Source organism: Ochotona princeps, chromosome 15, assembly GCF_030435755.1.
Source record: "Ochotona princeps isolate mOchPri1 chromosome 15, mOchPri1.hap1, whole genome shotgun sequence".
NCBI classification, from domain to species: Eukaryota; Metazoa; Chordata; class Mammalia; order Lagomorpha; family Ochotonidae; genus Ochotona; species Ochotona princeps.
In genome coordinates, this window is record NC_080846.1 from 30,634,654 (window position 1) to 30,650,683 (window position 16,030).

Genomic DNA, 16,030 nt, shown 5'->3' on the forward strand with positions numbered 1-16,030 from the left:
CACCAGTGTGCTAATTCTCGATTGCGCTCCTGGCTCCTGGTTGTAGCCTGGCTCAGCCTTGGCTTTTGTGGATTTTGGGGGAGGGAACCAGTGGATGGCAGATCTCTCCCTCTGTCTCTGCATCTATTTGTATCTCTGCCTTTTAAATAAAATGAAAAAAAAAAAAACAGGTTTTAAAATATTCTGTTACAGATCACCAATTTCCTGCCCTTCCCCATAATCTGGATTTCTGGAAAAAGATTTTTGGTTTGAAAATAACATTTGCTTATCATTAGCCATTTTATAAAATTCACCCTGTTAGCTGAATGATTGTGAAGCCTGGATTTAGCTGTATTAGTTATTTGAGCATGTTTCTGCATCAGTTTGGAGGAATCCAATTTTTACTGGGCCTAAGAAATATGCTGTAGCAACTGATACAATTTTCTCTGTTGGTTTCTGTGAAAAGATGAACTACAAGTGGTAGTTCAAAAGAACAAACTAACATATTTCATAATATGGGAGAATAATAATTCAGAAATTCGTAGTTTATGTATAGGGCAACCTGAGGTTCTATCTGATCATTTATTTTTGTAAGAGATCTTCCATTTGCTGGTTCACTCTCCAAGTGGCCACAATGGTCGGTGCTGAGCTGATTCGAAGTCAGGAGCTTCCTCTGGGTCTCCTGCGTGGGTGCCGGGTCCCAAGGCTTTGAGCCATCCTTTACTACTTTTCCAGGCTACAGGCAGGGAGTTGAATGAGAAGTGGAGCAGCCAGGACATGAATCAGCTAGCGTCCTTCTGGGATCCCAGTGCTTGCAAGATAAGTAATTTTTTTTTTTTAGTATTCTTCTAATCGAGGGCAACCCAAGGGTCTATCCAGTTGTTTGTGAGATTTATTATGATGGAAAATTGAACCAAGAAGCTCTTTCAAGGCCAAAATAAAAAATGCCCTCTGGAGATGGTACTGTGCAATCAGAGATATGCCAAGAGAGCATCAGTATTACACATTTTCTTACAAGTTTGAACACATGCAAGTAGTTAACAGTAGTGAGAAAAAGCCTCCGGTACTGCCCAAGTGATGTTTGCCTAAATGTCTTCATGCTGGGGTATTACGCCATGAATATTCAAGCAGTATGTGCCCTGAAAAGTGAAGTAGTTCCTGGAAACTGACTCACTGTATGAAGATCAGAAGCTCAAGTTATACGTTTTGGGTCATGACAGCCTAGCACACCTCAAATGATGCTGGTTAGGGACAGTGTTGCGGCACATCTATTTAAGCCACTGACTGAAACTCTGGCATCCCATTATTAGGGTGCTGATTTGAGTACCATTTATTCTGCTTCCAGTCCAGCTCCCTGCTAATGAGCCCGAGAAATCAAAAGATAGCCCAAGTACTCGGGTCCTTGCCATCCAAGAGTTCCAGACAGTGTCTGTTTATATTACATCAGCCGTTCCCTGTCTTTGGATTGACTTAGGTAAGATTGAGTTTGGCAGCATTTTTCCCCTGGAGCACGTACAGTGACAATTTGATTGGCAACCTACTGAGAAAGTCAGTGATGTTCAAAGATCTTCTTCCTCATATACTTTGAAGGAATGTTGAATACAGGATGTGACTTGTACAAGGCCATCGGGCCTGACAGATCCAGGTGGGGACCAATATTGAACCAGCGGTCTGCTCATCTAGCTGTGCTTTGACAAGGATTGGAGTAGTTGAAAAAAACTCTGCCAAAGTCTTTCCCTAGCCCTGTATTTGACTTTAGCTCATACTTGTGAAATTCCTGCAGACTGGAGTGTAGGATCAATTAGTTGAAAAGTAAGGACGCCACAGTGAAAAAACCTAGAAACCAAAGAAACTAATAAACACATTAAAATGCAATAGATAGGCTTTGGCAAATATAACCCCTCTCACCAACTGACTCTTTGCATAATCATTCTTTACTGGTTCAAATTAGACATAAAAGAGTTCCTGTGGATAGTAAACACATTTACATATTGAGGATGGAAAAATATTTCAGTCAAAAGAAGGTATTAATTATGAACTCCTACAGGAGTGAAAAACTGTGAATGTATCAAGGATAAGAAAACCTTCAATTCCAGTCACCAAACACATTAGTGACAGCAAAGAATTCATGCTGGAAATAGACAGGCATGCTTTAGATGTCTTCAGAAGTCCTTTAGCTGCTGGCTGGATAGCTTCATCAGAGAACTCATGCACAACGTTAAATACTTGAATAAATTTAGAAGCATGAAGGGTTAGTGGGATGAAAGATCCTCATTTAGATTCAAGTAAATTTTTAGTTTATTAGAAAAATTCAATGTTTTTCTAATTGCATTTTGGTTCTACCCAGAAAAATGCTACTCAACCGTATCTATTGGGTGATGCATTGATGATGTGTGTAAAGCCTCTTGCCACTTTGAGTTTTGTTTTTTTCTGAATGCCCACAGACAAGGGTGCAGTTCTTTGCCTTTCCATATGTTATTTTCTATTTCTATTTTTCAAATTAAGACATAAGTGTCAGTTTTTTAAAAATCCAGACATCTCTGACTTTTCTGGGTTAGTCACTATCTCTAGTCTTGTCTTCATTCTTTATACATAAATATGCAGCAGTATTTGCATTGTAAAGGGTAATGTATGGCATTATGCCTCTGAATTATGGCAGTTTTATTGTTGGATGAGTGGATACTTTGCCAATGCTAAGAGAAAATGTTGTCATATAGTTTGATGTTTGCAGAAACATTTGTAACTAAAATTTTATAAGTTGAAATTATTCTGTTTCTTGTGAAACACTACTGAATATATTGATACATGGTGAAGCAGTAACAGGAGTAAAGTCAGGAAGATGAGGCTCATAAATAAAATGACTGCATAGTATTTGACCACACATACACAAGAGAAACCCACCTAGACTGTATACGAAGTAAATATGAAGGGAAAAGAAGGTGAAGATGTCATTATTTTTTGCTTTGGCTTGAAACCAGGAGATAAACATTGATTTTTCCTTTGTGTTATGTGTAATCATTTAAAAATTTTTTGTAGTTAAATAGATAAAATACAAAATTAAAATCTGTGTTACAGTAGGAAAGGATTTTGAATTTGAGGAAGATAGAGTTGTTGCATCTAAACTTTTTCATGAATATGTAAATTATGGTAGGTCAGAATGGTATTATGTACCTGCACATGTTACAGCACAAAACTGGAGACATTAGAAAATTATGCAAATATAACAAAGCTATAAATACTTTATCAATGAAGGCTTCAGTGAACCTTTATAAACATGAAGCTTTACAACTTTCTGCAAGGTGTAATGCCAAACTAGAGTGGTGAAAAAAGAAATAATGAGAAAGTTATGGACAGCTTTAGCAGAGTTATTTAATTAAAACTTTCAAAAAGTAAATGTAGCATTTCGCTGAAATTGAGTGAGAAAGGTCATACAGTATACATGGCTTCAATGCAAATTGTACGTGGAAAATGAAATAATTTATGCTCAAAGGTCTGGTTCTCTTTGAGAGAAAATGTTGTGAATTAGAGCAGTCATAGCAGAAGAAGAGTAGCTGGGCATTTAGTGAGACATTTCCTAGCTTCCATTGAAATTAGGTTTGGCTAGATGACTAAGGGCTAGTCAACAGGGTCAGCTAAAGTGATGTCCATCCTCCAGAATGGGCCCATTAGCCCTGTTACGCCCTTTGCATTCCTCTGATTGGATGTAAATGAACACAGCAGCCTTAAAAGTCATGTCATGAAGATGCCACAAGATGAGCTATGTCCATCTTAGAAGCAAGTTCCCATCATCAGAAACATACTATGTTTGAACTTTTGTTCAGTGCAGTGTAACCCCAATTAACCTAACAGGGATCTGAAGGTCTTCCTTCAGGACAAGTGGCAGACTTCAGACCAGGTTAATCCCAAGGATCCCCCACAAAAATCACTGCTACTGCCCATGTTTAGCCATACCTTCTGCATAACCCATCCCCAAGAACTGTTTAGGTCTAACACAAGCACATAATTGGATAGGATAACATTTAATACTGTGAAGTCTTGAATCATTTATTTTGGACTGAATCTTAGCTCTAAATTTAATAAGAGTGGGCACATTACTTCGTTTTTTTTTTTTAATTCTTCAGTTTCCTCAATCATTATAATATGAAGATAAGTACCCAGACCAAGAGTTTCTTTGGTAAAGATGTAAATAGTGATATATGAAAATATTTCGGGAAAATGTTCCCATAGAGCATTTTCTAGTTTGGTTAGCAATTACTGAGATCTTGGGGAAAAAATAAAAGTGCCCTTGAACTTTTGTGTTTTTCCCTCGTAAGTTCTCCTTTTTTTTTTTTTTTTTTTTTTTTGTCTTTCTCTATTTTGGAATCTACCCTTTTTGGATTCCATATCTGAGTCCCTGGGAATTGCCTCTTTTGGAACTCCATATGGGCAGTGCCATAAATAGGGCCCAGAGAAGTACATCCTTTACTGGTGGTCCATGATAAAGAAACACCTTCCAAGCGTCTTCCAAACCAGGCAAAAGGAAATAACTTCATTTAGTCTAAATGCCAAGTTCTGTTGGAGTTTAAATTCAATGTTCCAGAAAGAAATAATGAATGCTTCTTCAGCATAATAGTGGTGATTGTACCTTTGGGTCACAATTCAAAGCTTTGGGCATCTTGGTGTTATTTTCTTTTGTAAAAATTATTTGCCTATTTGCCAGAGCAAGTGCATGAAGGAGGAAGAAAGGGAGGGAGGGTGGGAGGGAAAGAAAGAGAGAGATATTTCCCATCTGCTTGTTCATTGCCTAAATGCCTACAAAAACCGGGATGGGGTCAGGTTGAAGACAAAATTAAACTAAAGCTCTCCATGTATGTGAAAGAGACCCAAATACTTGAGCCATCACCTGCTACCTCCTATGAGGTACGTTGCTAGGAAGCTGGAGTCAGATGCAGGGGCAGGACTTGAACCCATGTACTCTGTTATAGTATCTTACAGTATCTTACCTGCTACGCTAAATGCCTGCCTTGACCTCTGCTGCTTCTATCAGGCCCATTAGAGTGTATTCTTTACACAGCACTGAGAGTGATGATGATAAAGTGTACGACATTGTCTCCAATTTGCCACCTTCTTCCTTATCCTGCCTATAGCTGATGTGGTGGATACTGAGACTGACACCTAAGATCTATTACAGCTTTATAACAGGGTTTCTGATATCATAGGGATTGGAAAATTAAAATTTGCATTCCTGAGTTCTTTTGCAGATGTGACTTAGGCTTGTATCAAATTTCATGAAGTTGATACATGTAAGAGATGAAAACAAAGTGGAAGCTGGCACAGGCCGTATTCTGGCTGCTTTGCCTATTGATTAGAGACAGAGGCTGGCTGGGCTTTAATTTTATTATCTACAAAGTTTCTGAAAAAAACATTATACAGAAAAATGTCAGTGGCACTTATATCTGGGTAGTGAGAATTTTTTCTTCTCTGTAACTTTCTGTATAAATTTCCTATAATAAAAATATTTGGGCTTAGTGCAGCAGCCTAGTGGCTAAACTCCTTGCCTTGCATGCACCAGGATCCCATATGGTGACCAGTTAATGTCCTGGATACTCCACTTCCCTCTCAGCTCTTTGTTTGTGGCCTGGGAAAGCAGTAGAGGATGACCCAAAGCCTTGGGAACCACGTGGGAGACCCGGAAGAAGCTCCTGGCTCCTGGCTTCAGATTGGCTCAGCTCCAGCTGTTGCGGCCAATTGAGGAGTGAACCAGTGGATTGAAGACTTTTTCTCTGCCTCTCCTTCTCTGTAAAAATCTGACTTTCCAATAAAAATAAATAAATGTTTAAATTTAATAATAAATAAAAATATTTGGATAATCAGATACAACTTTTAAAACAGAATGAAATTTAAATGCATGAGATTTAACTTCACCCTTAGCTAGACTTTAAAGTACCCAAGAGCATCAAATGACATAGGATATGTAAGTCCATTGCAGGTGTTCCTCATCTCGAGTTTCTGTAACTGTGAGGAAGTGACTGCTTCTAGATGTTATCAGGTTCAGGACAAAAGAGTCAACAGTGCCCATAGAGTGAGTGCCTGCCACTCACAAGCTTGACACTGAAGAGGTTAATTCTTATACCTGCACACCTGACTCAGATTCTGTCTTTAAGTGGTCCATTAGTATCAGACATTTGTAATGGGTCTAGGCATTGGAACCGTGAGTGTAAAGTTGTTGCCTTTCTAGACCTCTGTGGGTAGAGACAGAAAATAGCATATCAAAATGCCAATTGACAAAGAGAGAAAAGGGGCACAGATGACGCCTTAGCCCAGATTAATTATCAGGAAAGCGTTTGGAAGAGGTGAGTCACTACATCAGCATATATCAGTCACTATATCAGCATATATCAGTCACTATATCAGCATATATCAGCAGTCACTACAGGCATATTCCTAAACCATGCAATCCTCACAAATTAGTTTAAAATTCTTATCAGTCCCAAACTTCTATTTCTGAAACATTTGTAAAATGACTAACACTCATTCAGTAAAAAACATTGCCAATGATGTTCCTTCCTTAAGTCCCTTTAATACAGTTAGCTTTGGGGGCTCAGGATGGCTATTTACTTTTGTCCTAAGTCTTGTTTGCTTATATAGCTTTTCTATAGCCTGGAGGTGAATTGTGCGAATCTAAATCATAACTCATCAGTGACATGTAGTCAAAGTAATGCTACAAAATACAAAACACAGGGGAGATGAAGGAGCTGAGATTGTTGACTAAAGGCTTATCACAAGCCAAGAACATGTGGAATTTTGGAGCAACCAAGTCCCAATGCTCATGTCTCCTTCCAGTTATAAATGAGTTGTAAATGACAGAAGACCCCCAGCCCCAAGGCTGTCTCCTCCTGTCTCCCTTGTTTAGGTTGGCTATGTTGTCCTTCCTTTTTGGCTTTCTTCAATAATTAACATAGGAAAACCAACCCTAAAGACTCTTAGTTCTACCCAAGAAAGTGATAAACAAAAGCTTGCCTATCCTGGCCTTTGTAATAAGAGCTTTTACACCCTTTCGTTTTGGGATATAAAAGTCTGTGTGTTCTTAGACAAGGCACATCATCCTGAAAACAAGGATGATGGGCACAGTGTAGTTTAATAATTTCTCAGTTAAGCAGCTTGTTGTTTTCTGTTCCATCAGCCCTGACATCGGATAAGTAACTTGCAAATATTTTCTACCATTTTTTCAGTGTTTCTTCATTCTATTGTTTCATGTGCTTTGTGGAAACTTCCCAGTTTGATATCATCCCATTTGTCTAGCTTTACTTTGTTGACTACACTTGGAATAGTACTGGAGCAACTCCTCTGCCTGCAAGTGCTGACATCCTTTATGGGTGCCGGTTTGTGTCACTAGTTGTTCCACTTCCCATCCAGCTCCCTACTTGTGGCCTGGGAAAACAATGGAGGATGGCCCAAAGCCTTGGACCCCTGCACCTGCATGGGAGACCTGGAAGAACTTCCTGGTTCCTGGCTTTGGATCAGCTCAGCTCTGACTGTTGCTCCATTTGGAGTGTAAACTAACAGATAGAAGCTTTTGCTGTCTCGTCTCTCCTTGTGAGAAGTGATTCAAACATCCCATCTTGGACCCTACACCGTTTCCTGCTTCCCCTTCCCCACAGCTCCCAAAATTCACACCATTCCAGTTATCCACCAAGTACATGTAACCTGGCGCCTTACCTGAGAATCTCACTCCCCAGTCTATCCAGCCCCTCCCCTAATCTTCACCCACCTACCTGTGGCTCAGTAATTTCTGCCAACAGGCCCTGGAGCCAGCACACAGCCCACACAGCCCACACAGCCCACACAGCCCACACAGCCCACAGCCCACACAGCCCACACAGCCCACACAGCCCACAGCCCACACAGCCCACACAGCCCACACAGCACGCACAGCACACAGCACACACGGCCCACACGGCCCTTCTCCTTCCCCCTCTCTCTGCCTTTTCTTTCGTACGTGGCTCACCTTCATCCTCCTCCATCTTGTCCCTGCTGCCCTGGAAGCCCCCATCCTGCCACCTTGGCGGGAGATGTGTCCCTTCCAGTTTTCTCCCCCTTCACCCCTGCTCCCACTCCTACCCTGCTGGAATAAAGGAACTATTAAGCACCTTGCTGCATCTGGAATTTTGGCTTGCAGTAAACTAATTGTGAAAAGAGGACTTGGCTGCGGGAATTAGCTGCATGTAACAGCATAAGAACTTTAAGAACTTTAAGTGTGTTTAAAACCTAACATTCCTCCTCTCTATAAGTCTTGTCTTTCCAAGAAAAATGAATAGATTTTACTAAAAAAAGGAAATAAGATAAACTTTAAGAAAGATACGGATCATTTTGCTGTTTTCATGTTAAAAATATCCCCCTCGCCCAACACACACACGTACATACTAAGATTCTGTTGTAATCAGACAACTAGGAGTAGTGCATCCTCCTCCCACCACTCTCCTCCCCCATTCCCAGACACAGAAGGGAAGCTAAAAACATTACTTCCATGCACCTCCTACCCGTAACCCTCAACCCACTATCCCAATCTGTGACCACACAGAGCTGCAATCCCCTCACCTTTTTAATAAGCTTTAAAATTTTAAATCAAAAAAAGAAAGATGATGATTAACCAAAAACTGACTTTGAAAAGTGTTGAGAGGGAAAAGGTTTAATTTTAAAATTTTTGTCTTAAGATTTATTTATTTTCTTTTTTTTAAAAAAGATTTATTTATTTTTATTACAAAGTCAGATATGCAGAGAGAGGAGGAGAGACAGAGAGGAAGAAGATTTATTTATTTTTATTACAAAGTCAGATATGCAGAGAGGAGGAGAGACAGAGAGGAAGATCTTCCGTCCAATGATTCACTCTCCAAGTGAGCCGCAATAGCTGGTGCTGCACCTATCTGAAGTCAGGAGCCAGGAGCTCTTCCGGGTCTCCCACATGGGTGCAGTGTCCTAAGGCTTTGGGGAATCCTCAACTGCTTTCCCAGGCCACAAACAGGGAGCTGGATGGGAAGGGAGGCCACCAGGATTAGAACTGGTGCCCAAATGGGATCCTGGTGTATTCAAGGCGAGAACTTTAGCTGTTAGGCTACCATACCGGGCTCAGGTTTAATTTTTAAAATATAAAATATACACTTTTTGTAAAAATTTGTTTATTTTTCTTGAGAGTCAAAGTTACAGAGCCAGAGAGGGAGAGAGATGGAGAATTTTCCATCTACTGATTCACTGTCCAAACGACTTCCATGACCAGAGCTGGACTGGTCCGAAGCTGGGAACCAGGAGCATCTTCCAGGTCTCCCACATGTATACAGGCACCCAAGGCCTCAGGCCCTCCTCCATTGCTTTCTCAGGCCATTATCAGGGAGCTGAATCAGAAGTAGAACAGCTAGGATTTGAACCTGTGTCCATATGGGATGCTGGCACCGTGGGCCAAGGATTAACCTACTATACCAGCATGCTGGCTCTGATACTTAATTTTGTGACTTAGTTTATTATTTTTAAAAATTTTAAATTATATACAGTTATTCTCGGAGAGTTGAAAAACAAAGAAATAAAATGTTGATATTCTAGATGAATAGTAGCTTCGAATAGGATTCTGTGGGAATCTGTGTTTCAACTCAATGTTGAGACTTGAAATGCAGTAAGACCTTCAGTTCAGACAAGTGATTTCATTTTTTATATTATTCTCATAATGTGCTACCTTTAGCCATATCATTGTGTGAGTGGAGTCAGAAGGCATCATCTGGACTAGAATAACCTGGGACACCAGGTACAGCACCACAACAGTTTAGCTCTTCTTATCTCAGAGACAGGCTATCTAATAGGCTGCTGCTAGGTGTTAGTACTGTGCGCATTAATGATTTAGGTGTGAGACAAGGGTTGTCTACTAATGGAAGTCCTTCATTGGATTTTACTACGAAGATATAACTTTCCTGGTAGTGATTTTGGTTAAAAAGGTTCAGAAGACTGAGAATAGATAAAATAAGAAAGTTCTATGGTATGAAAGAACTGAGATATAAAAACATCAGGATTTTTTTTAAAGTATATTCATTTGTTTGAAAGGCAGTTACACAGAGATAGATTGAGACAAAGAGAAAGATCTCTCCATTGGTTCACTCCTGAAGTGGCATGAAATAGCTGAGCTGGGCCAGGCCAAAGGCAGGAGCCTGGAACTCCATCCAGGCTTCCCATTTAGGCAGCAGGGGGCAAATACCTGGGCCATCCTCTGTTGCTTTCTTAAGCAGGAAGCCAGATTAGAAGTGGAGCAGCCAGGATTTGAACCAGAGCCCATGTGTTATGCTACTGTTGTTGACAGTGGCTTAACCTGATATGCCACAATACCTGGCCAAGGAAATTTTTCTGTAGGAAATAATGTCATAGCAGAACAAAGTAGAGGCTAACTGCAGAGTATGTAGACTTCCATTATGACAATTCGAAAGGGAATTATCTATCTAGGAGGACATTATTATTATTAAAATCAAAGATCAAAGAGGTTTTGGAGAGCATCGGTGTCAAGCTTTACATTTTACAGGTGATAAAATTGAGGCTGAGAAATTAAACTGACAAAATTACACAGGTGATTAGCTAGAAAACCAGAATCACAGAGGTGATTACCTAGAAAGCTAGAATTTAGTGTCTTTTAGTAATCAGTTGTCTACTATATTTGCTAAAAATTTTGTTGGAAGACAGTAGGATAAACTAGATGACTTCCTAATAGCGTATATAGATTTAATACACTAGGCAAGAAATAACGGTATGATTTATCATAGCCAGTAACTGTGTTTTCACTTGGAGTCTGTTGGCCTTGCTTGGGGAGTCTATGAACTCTAATGTTAATGAAATGGTGCATTTATGTGTTTGGAAATCTGTGTGTCCCAATGGCTTCTTGTGATGACCCAGTGTATCAGCAAGTGTCTCAAAAGCTGGGTTTGAGATCATTCTCACATATTAAAGTTCAGTAACATCATACAGTGAATGAGGTAAGCAGTTATAGAGTGAACACACTTCAACCACCATAGATAGAGGAATTAATGAAACTCTCTGAGTGAGGAGGAGGAGAAAAAGAAAAATAGCAGGCACAAAGATGCATCAAATTCTGAAAAATAGAAGAAAGTAATGAATGGGCTGATTTCCTAGTATCACACACTTCCCCACCTGCTTTAAGCTGCACTGATACTGATACAGATATAGAAGTGTGAGATTCACACAAGCCCCAAATTTGTCAAGAAGAAAATCAAGTTCATTTCTCTGTCTCTTTACATATTAACGACACATTCTAGAAATGACTGCCAGAAAGACTGATGAAATAGGGAGAATGAACTACGTGCCTGAGTCTTTCTGATGAATGTAAAGGCTTTATGGACTGACACCTCCCCCCCCCATTAAAATGGCAGAAGCCATCTGATGTCTGAGGACATTTCACTCTGGGAATGAAATATGATTCTCACCAAGGAGAAATGACGCAAGCTCAGCAGAGAAAGCAGGACCCAGATTTTTTTATGTAGCCAATATTTTACTTGGCTCAACCAAGTTAATCTCTGCCCCACCATTTCTTTAGGCAAAGAAAAGTAAACAGATGAGTAAATACTTTATCTCAAACAGAAACTAACCCACCTCTTGTCAAAAAGGGACTGTATTCAGAGCTACCCAAAGCTAAACAACAGGAAAAGAAATGACTTGGTGATTGTGCAAGCATGTTATAGCCAGGGCCTTATGTAACTGTCCTCAGATCAAGAGAATTTAAATGATAGAATAGGGATTCAAACCCACATAGTTGAGAAATCTGGATAAACTGCCCAAACCATGTTCTCATAGCTAGATTTTCAGTTCTCAGTTTGATTCTTATGGAACATAAAGCAGTTAGATTATGTTCTTCCAACAATAGACCAGAGTTCAACCATGACAGGGCTGTAGACATTCGGAAAGTAGCCTGATAACAGTTGAGTCCCACAATACATCCATATGGTCCTAATGAAGCCCCAATGTAAGTTTATCTTTAATGTGCTCCTATCAAGAAGCCTTGTCAGGGTCCAACAGAGCCAAGTCAAGGCACCCAGGAAGCCACAGCTGTCACCCTTACTGTTCCAAGATAAGAGAGCCCTGCTCTGGAATCAGGGGTGGAATAAGAGTGAGGGAGTTGGGGCCACTTCTCCCATGTTGCAAACCTCATTAGTAGTCTTCTTCTTAAGTAAGAGGAGTGTGAACAGAGGTGTTTGGATCCACTTCTTCCTTGTTTCACAACAGCCATGTCAATAGGCTTTTGTTTTGTAAGACAAAGTGCAAAGAATGCTTGAGTTATTTGCAATGTGAGTTTGGATTAGTGAAGTTAAGTTGAAGTTAATTCCTATGATCCAATATCATTTTTACAGTGACTTTAACTAAATGGCATCAAAGATGGGGAAGGTTGGGGTAGTAGACATGTGCAAAGGACGTGAGAGGTCATTGGGAAAATGTGTTTTGACATTTCCTCATTTCCCCGTAATTTGTGTAAAGGCCTATGGTAAGGGCTTCTTTCAGCTATTTTTATTGCATAAAGACAACAATCTAAAAGGTTAATTTTTAATGTTAATTTTTTTCCTTTTAAAGCAATGCATTAATTGTAAGTACTAATTTATTACTGATTATCAGTAATATAAATAGTTTCTGGGATTGTTGAATTATCATAGAGAAGTTAGTTAATACTCTTTTTAAATAAAATATTTAACTTGAGAGGGAGAGAGGGGGAGATTGAGGGAGCGAGAAAGAGAATGCAAGTGAAATTCTGTCTGCTGGTCCTCTTCCTGAATGCCTGTTAAAGGTAAGGTTGAACGTCTGAAAGTTGGAACTGGGCTTGTCTGCCACATGGGTGGAAGGAAACCAGTGACATGAACCATCACCTGCTGCCTTCCAGGGTCTGCATTGCTGAGCAGCTAGTTAGGAGGCAGAGCCAGGAGTCAAATTCAGATTCTATGATATTGGGCTTGGACTTCTTAGCCAGTGTCTAACTGCTAGACAAAATGCTGTCCCAGAAAGGCAATCTTTTAAAAAAAAAATTTAAAGATGGATTTATTTTTACTTGAAAGAGTTACAGAGAAAAAGATCTTCCATCTGCTAGTTCACTCCCCAGATGGCTGCAATGGCCAGAGCTGAGCTAGTTTGAAGCTGAGAGCAAGGAGCTTCTTCCAGGTTTCCCACGTGTGTTCAGGGGCCCAAGGACTTGAGCTATCCACTGCTGCTTTTCCAGGCCATTAACAAGGAGTTGGATGGGAAGTGGAACAATAAGGACTAGAACCAAATTCTATATGGGATGCTGTTGCCACAGGTGGAGGATTAGCATGCTGTGCCAGTACACTGGCCTCAGAAAGACAAGCTGAAAGTAGCAAAATAACGTCTTTTTATTTAGTCATTTTAGTAACCAGTCAACATATATCAATCTCATGGCTGATTAATTATTCTCTATATAATTGATCTCAGGAATTGTTAATTAAGTGGTGTGCAAACCACTTAATATGCAGGGGTCTAAGGCTCTGTGGTCCTGTGTTGTTATCATGTTAGATAACTGTAAGATGCTAATTCCTCTGTATATAAAAAAGTAATATTAGTACACATATTAGTACCTGCCTTATAGCTTCATATGGGAATTAAGGAGAATAAGGAAAATGAACCATTTGGCTGACACACAAACAAAAATCTGTGTCAGAGGCCATGTAGAAAACAGAATTCCTGCTACATGGTTTCATAAAAGCGTAAGTGAAAGTACTACTTATAGTGATGTGGGTAGGATCAAGAGAGAAAGAGAGAAAAGAATGAAATTGGGACAAATGTAGTGAGGGTGTTTAGAGGACCAGCAGGTCTTGATTCATTTTTAATTTTAAACCAAAAACATAGTGTCTCTTTCGTAACAAAGTGGATGTAATGCTTATCTCTTTTCCTCTGGGAGAAGCAAATTATGTGAAATTTTGACATTCTTAGTTAATATTTGTCTTCTTTATTTTTTATCACCTTCCTTCATGATTTATTCATTTAACAAAATGGATTAACTACTTTGAGAAAACAAAGTACTAACTATTATACCTAGGATTGGTATTCTTGTCTTCATGAAGATTATCCATTGCAAAACATTTATATCAACCAATACAATTATCATTCAAATAATACCATGATATAAATCTCCTATATAAAAATTTCACTCTTATAATAGGAAGCAGTACTTCCAAAAATGTGGATTTGTCACTGGAAATGTTTCTAGACTTGAACAGCCCTTTTTGATCACATATTCATTTGAAACTCTGAAAAAAGCTCCAGACTTTCTCCCTAGAAAGAGATGTACGTGTATGCCCTAGAAGGACTTCCACTGACCACTGTCTCAGTTTCTCAGTGCTTTCTTCTCCCGTTTGTAAGTACTTAGTCCTTTGAGCTTGCAGGTGCCATGGAATATTGCAGAGGGTAGGGGTTAAAAGGAGTAAAACCTAGTGGTCATGTCCACGTCTGGAATTATTTGTAAACAATGGTAAAATAATAGAGTGTTGGTGTATGACAATGGAAATTTACACTCCTCCCACACAAATATATGCTTTTATGGAACCGTTAAGGGCTTGGGTGTGAAGATGGCTCTGATCCATGTGGCCCCTAAGGAATCTTGCTGTTGTAGGGGAATCTGCTCTTCTTTCTGAGCGTGTTTGCCATACATTTTCCGGAAGCAGGCTACACTCTAAGTCAAGTTTATATCCAATATTCCATACTTCTGTTATTTAGACTTACTTTTCTCCCTATCCTTTAATTATTTCACTATTTCTCAACACAAAATTCCACTCTCTTCTCTTTCAAGAGATATTTTGGCCCTGAGGGTGGATCTCAAGTTATTAGCACTAACTTCAATCTCTTTAGGGATGTAAACAGCTCAGTTTTCAGAGATTCACAGGAAAGGAGACATTTATATACCATCTCTCTTTCTCCCAGCAAAAATAACAGAATGATACATTACACATTCCTCGTAAGGGAGCAAAACTTAGGGGAAAAAAATCACCAATTCTAATCAGGTGACTATTCTGATACAGTAGAATTTTTGTGAACATGCAATTTTATAAATGAATTGGGACTTTATGAATTGTCCCCAAATTTAGAAGCTTAGAAAATAAACATTTACCATTTTAGTTTGAAAATTCAGGTACAGTTTAGGTGGGTGGTTCTGGCTTGGGATCTCTCACAAGCTTGCAGTTGCAAGGTTAATTGAAGCTTCAGCCATCTAAATGATGCACTGAAAGTTGCTCTCATATGCTTGCTAAGCCATGTGTCAGTTGTAGGTTCCTCGCCACGTGGACCTCTGTATAAGGGCTGTATCAGTGTCCTAATGACATAGCTGCCAGCCTCTTCTGGAGCTAAGGATCCAAGAGAGAACAAGGCAGAAGCTATGACACCTTTCATGACCTGACCTCACAGGTCACACATCATTTTCCTACAATTTTATTGGTTATAAAAGTTATTCCTGGTTGGTGTACAAAAGCATAAATGTGTGAAAACCAGAAGATGATAATCAATAGTTCCCTTTTGGAAGTTGGCATCCACACACAATTTCCATATGCTTCAATTAATTCTCAAGTTTGGTTTTATCTACATAAATTATTTATATGGAATATGAGCACAAGAAAAATTGAGCTCACTTCACATGAAATTGTAATGTTAGCTGTATTTCTTCTTTCCTTCCTTTTTACCTTTTTTCCTACCTTCCTTTTCTTTTTGAGTGATCTTACTAACCCCTTGCCTCATTCCAGGTCTAAATAGTATTTAATCCTGGAATCCACAATTCCAAAAAGACATAGAAGTTTGTGAGATGATTTACAACAGCACCTTGGTTAGAATTTAAAGAACTAGTTATTGAACTGTATTTAGTTGGGTCAAATAATGTGAATGGTATCTTGTAAAATGTGTCTGACTATGTTGTAGTTGCTAATTCCAACATTTACACAAAACTAATGTTTAATAATTAATTGTTGAATGTTAGAATGAAAATAGCAGAGTTGTAGAATATTAAACCAATTATGTTTTCATATACTAACAATGAATTATCTAA